Consider the following 5,027-nt stretch of genomic DNA (forward strand, 5'->3'; position numbering starts at 1 on the left):
CACAGGATTTCTGGGCTGTGTCAAACAGAACGTCAGTGTGGATGGGTCGGCGTCAGGAGACAGGGAGGCAGATCCATGGCTGCCTGCTCTGAGGACAACAGCACTGGCAGATCTTCTGAGAGGTGGAACAACAAAAGAATAGTCAGGGTCCACCACGTGGATGGACACACCTCCAGGAAAACCGCTGAAGCTGACGCGATGCCACTGTGGACTGAGCTGCTCAAATATGCTCTGCCACTATTTTCCCCAAGCAGAGAGACCCCGGAGCCTTGGCAGCATTGGTGCATCATAAATGTGGGCATATGGGGGCACTATGATGGACAGAGGATCTGGGGGTCTCATGATGTTGCAAGAACTGTGATGGCCAAATGCCCTATTTGTCAGCAATTAAAACCAAGGGCCACTTTCGCTGGGGTTCGGGAGTTGGCCAAGTCTGATAAATTGACCATATCAGGCCTCTCCCCTGCCAAAATAAAAAGTGATATGTTTTCACGATGGTCAGCACATACTCGGATGTCCTGCCAGCGGGCCGACCAAGCACCATTTAAGAGTGCTCCATATGTGGAATACCCTATCGGGTAACGTCTGACCAGAAATGGGTGGTGATTCCAAGTATTTGGGGCCACCTGCATATCCCCTACCACCCACAGGCATCCAAGATCAATGAGTGAATGAATGACCTGTTCAAGGTATCGTATGTGACAAGTTGATTGTCAAGTCTTCTATCCATGAGTGGTTGCAAGTGTATCGATTAATCCGGCGAGGTTGTGTCTGTGTGTGTCTTTTACTCCTCCTGCGACTTCACTACATGTGTCAATAAAAGACAACTGTGTTCTAATTCGCCACCCTTGGGAACACTCGAATCTGTTTCACACACATAATAATTGGTGCAGTGAGCAGGGTCCTTCGAGTTCCGACTGAACACAGCTGCAGTGGAGTTGCTTTGGAATCAGGACAGGAAATCTAGTGCAGGCAGGGAGAACAAGATCTGCGGGTGGACTGACGAGAGTGCAGGGTTGTGGAGCTTGGCAAGCATGCTGGCGGACCACGGCAAACTGGTAGACTGGTCCAAGCTCCTGGATCCACATCTTGAGAAAATAGGTCACCACGTGTTGTCCCACTTCAAGAAGTCGGGGTTCCCAAAATCTAAGGGGAATCAGAGGGTGCCTTTTGGCTGCCAGTGTTTCTCCTGAGAAACCAATGTGAGATCATAGAAAGGAAAGATTTGGAGAGGGCCCAGGAAAATAAGGAGAGAAAGGAGGTCCAGCAGTGCTGCTGTGCACTGCAGGAGCCAGCACAGACTCTCCCAACCTGAGCCACTGATGTCGAGATGAGAGGGACAGAGGTAGCCAACAGGCATGCCAATCAAGGTCTGACTCCCCCCCCACTCCCCCAGTGAGTGAGTTTGTACTGGCCATGGAGCGATTAGCTGAGGCCATGTGCCAGGATTAAGGCATTAAAGGATTCAGAACAGGCCAGGAAGAGCATGAAATCAATTTATTTGCAGAAGTTGTTCTGATATATCTGACAGACCCGACACACTCATTGCCCAAGTTGTGCTCCACGCTGGAGGACTATGGGGAGATCTCTGGGTATAAGTTCTTTTGGGATATGTGCAAAATCATGTCACTTAGGAAGGGGGATTAGAGCCAATGTCAAGAAAATAGTCAACAAATGTGGAGGCAAAATGGGATCAATTATCTAGGAGTTAGAATAGATAACAACGAGTAATTTAGACCAGCTGAATTATTCTCCCCTTGCTTGGGGAAATTGAGGAAGATTTAAATGGTTGGATGTCCCTGCCCATTACACTAGTGGTGTTACAGAGAGGGGAGGTGTCACAGAGGGGGGAGATGATGACACAGAGGGGGTGATGATGTCACTGCATGGGGCAGCCATAGCTGAGTCGTGCCATGGCACAACAACAAGAGATAGATGCCTCTCCTGGAAGGGGATTCTGGCCCACGTGTCGGAGTAGGACGCTGTCTCATCCCAGGGACCCTCTGATCAACAGGGTTGTGTTTGGAAGCACCCTGCGCCCATGGGTGAGATAAAGAGCCTGTTACAGGCTCCCCGACTGGGACAGAACCTCCTCTGGCACCATCCTTCACCCAGTGTGGGCGGAGAGAATGGAGGCTGCATTTAATCCCCTCTCCCCATCCTGAGTGCAGGGCACTTTATGAGGCAGCTGGAGGGGACTGGGGAGGGGAGAACAATGGCATGTGAGGGGATACAGGGATGGGGAGTGGAGGGAAGAATGAAGGAACGGGGTAGCACCACAGGCTAATGTCAAGGGAGATTGGATCAGAGATAGGGGACATAGGGTTGAGCTAGGGGGATGGGGTGCGAGGGGACGGAAAGGACTGGGGAAACCATGGGGGTGGTGTTGGGTGGGGGATAAGAGTGTGGTAGAGGAATCGGGGCAGGGGAGAGTGTGAGCTGTCTGAGGGAGAAGAGAAGTTGCGAGGGGGATGCAAGGCAGACCTTTCAACAGAAATGGGACAGAGCTCCCCCTCCACCTGGAATGGGATCTGTCCACTGAGAGACAGGACCGCTCCTCCTCCCCGTGGTTACAAGTTCCCTTCCACCCTTGCATACACCCCCACACCCCCCCAACCGGGATAGGATTCTTTCCCCCAGTGGACCTGGATCAAGGTGCTAGAAAGTGTTTCTGCTGCGGCGGACCCAACAGAGTTGAGCGGTGAAGCGTGGGGCTCTCTCCGCACCACCTGCTCCCTCAGGCGACGAGGTCTCGCTTGCATCATGGAAGATCACGGTGTTGCTGAGCTTCTGGGAATGTGGAGGGCTTCTGCTAAACCCGTGGTAGGGTTCAGAGTGGTTCATCTCCCCGGGACGTGCTGAAGGTCAAGGATGACCCGATCCTCTCATGGAGGGAGTGTTGTAGACAGTCTGAGGAGAGTGATCAAAGAGGGACCTGGGGTGGCAATATTTCTACTGAGAGGCTGGAACGAACCACCAGAGGATCAATTCTGACATTTAGGTGACCCTTGGAAGGGAGTTAGAGGGAGGGGTAGAGACTAACTTGGACAGCAAGGCTGGGTTGGGATAAATGACCTGTTGTGTACCCTCTGGGTGTGTAAATGCTGCTGCTTCTGCCCCAGAGGACATGGCAATAAGGTCACAACAGAGGTGGCCACACCGGGTCATGGACCCAACGTCCCCAAGGTGGTGTCCTGCACAGATGTTAAAATCATCGACAATGGATCTTTCGGTGTGGTGTACCAGGCAAGGCTGGTGGACTCCGGAGAGCTGATTGCCATCAAGAATATCTTGCAGGACAAGAGATTCAAGGTGAGGGGGAGGAGCAGTTGTGTGGAAATGGAACACCCTGATATTTAACTTTAGGGCCTACAGCACGTTCACAGTCCCTTGCGACACATGAGCCCGTTTCACACAATTACACCCAATTGACAAACACCCCAAACACATTTTTGAAGGGTGGGTGGAAAGAGGAGCATCTGACAGAGACCAAAGCAGCCATGGGGTTTGGAAACAGAGAAAAGTCACACAAACCCACAACAGCAGCCCCCCTCCCCACACACAACCCCCCACCTCACACACACACACACACACACACACACACACACACACACACACACACACACACACACACACACACACACACACACACACACACACACACACACACCTGGCAAATATTAGAGATTTTCTGCAAATTCATTGTTTAGTAGAAGCTGGGAAAACAATCATAAAAACGGAAGTGATATTTCATTGAACCCCCTGACGAGTCCCTGCTCCAGCAACACAAAAAGTCCCCCCCACCGACTCTCGACGAGTCCCCCATTTCGGCCTCCCTTGGAGTTCACCACCTCTGACCTCTTGACGAATCTCCTCCCCGCCTCCCCCCTCAACTTGGACAAGTCGCACCTCAGGGCTCCGAACCATCGCCCAGCCTTGCTGATGTTCCTCTCTCGCCATAGAACCGCAAACTGCAGATCGTGCGAAAGTTGGATCACACCGTCATCGTCCCTCTTCTCAACTTCTACTCCTCTGTAGTCAAGGTAAGATCCACCTGCACCCACCCCACCCCCACTCTGATGCATATCATTTGCTGCTACCTTCCCCATTCCTTCAATCGATCTGTCTCGCTGCAGCCTCTCTGTTGCCTCCATCCTGCCCATCTGACCAGTGCCGACTCCTTGACGCTGGCTGCCCTGCTCCTCACCCATTAACTCATGACCTCTTGCCATTTCAACTCCAGACTGCAGCAAGACCACAAGACAAGGTCGCCAAATTCGGCCACTCAGCCCCTCCAGTCTGTTTCCCCAATTCATTTCACGAATGTATTTTCCCCCATAACTCACTTCCCCAGAACCTTTTGGTGCCCTTCCAAATCAACGCCTGCTCTGAATCGTGCCAACAACTCAGCCTCCACATGTTCGACCCCAGCCAACACCCGGCTGCAAACATTTCTCATCTCGAAACGTCAATGGTTTTTCTCTCCCGGTGAATCCTTGCCTCACGAGGGAGGGCGGTCAGAGCTGCACATTTTGTGCAGTCTCACCAGAAGCCGAATGATGGGGCAGCGGACAGGCCCACTACGGCCTGTTGACCCTCTGCTCGCTGAGCCCTTGGATTCATGCAATGTTGTGTTGAGCAGTGTGGGCATCAGGCCTACAGAGATCAGGAGGGGCTGGCACTCCAGTTGGGAGAGGCACTGGGTGTTGGAGGGTAAATCCAGCTGACATGTTTGTATTGTGTCCAAGAGAAAGAGGAGGTTTATTTGAATCTGGGTCTGGTCTATGTTCCCGAGACGGTTCACTGCATGGTCCAGCACTTCAACAAGGCCAAGCAGCCCATTCCCATGATCTACATCAAGGTGGTTGTGGGTCTGGGTGGTCAAGTTGTCCACTGGGGCAAGCTTGGATGGTGGGGTTGGAGGATATGAAGGAGTTTACTGGCTGAGTCTCGCTGGGGACTGGATATCAATGAAGGGTGCATGAGGGTCTCAATGGGTATTGGTGAGGAGAGAAAGGGTAGTGAGG

The 5,027-nt window shown here is 52.4% G+C and overlaps 1 long non-coding RNA gene across 1 annotated transcript; it reads left to right on the forward strand.

The window, feature by feature from the left end:
- Nucleotides 1-1,921: 1,921 nt before the first annotated feature.
- On the forward strand, nt 1,922-4,464 carry LOC138750272 (uncharacterized). Its single transcript, XR_011349218.1, has 3 exons — nt 1,922-2,045; nt 3,123-3,312; nt 3,963-4,464. It is a non-coding gene; the product is annotated as an uncharacterized lncRNA (long non-coding RNA).
- Nucleotides 4,465-5,027: the final 563 nt, after the last annotated feature.

Source organism: Narcine bancroftii, unplaced genomic scaffold (assembly GCF_036971445.1).
Source record: "Narcine bancroftii isolate sNarBan1 unplaced genomic scaffold, sNarBan1.hap1 Scaffold_111, whole genome shotgun sequence".
Classification (NCBI taxonomy): Eukaryota; Metazoa; Chordata; class Chondrichthyes; order Torpediniformes; family Narcinidae; genus Narcine; species Narcine bancroftii.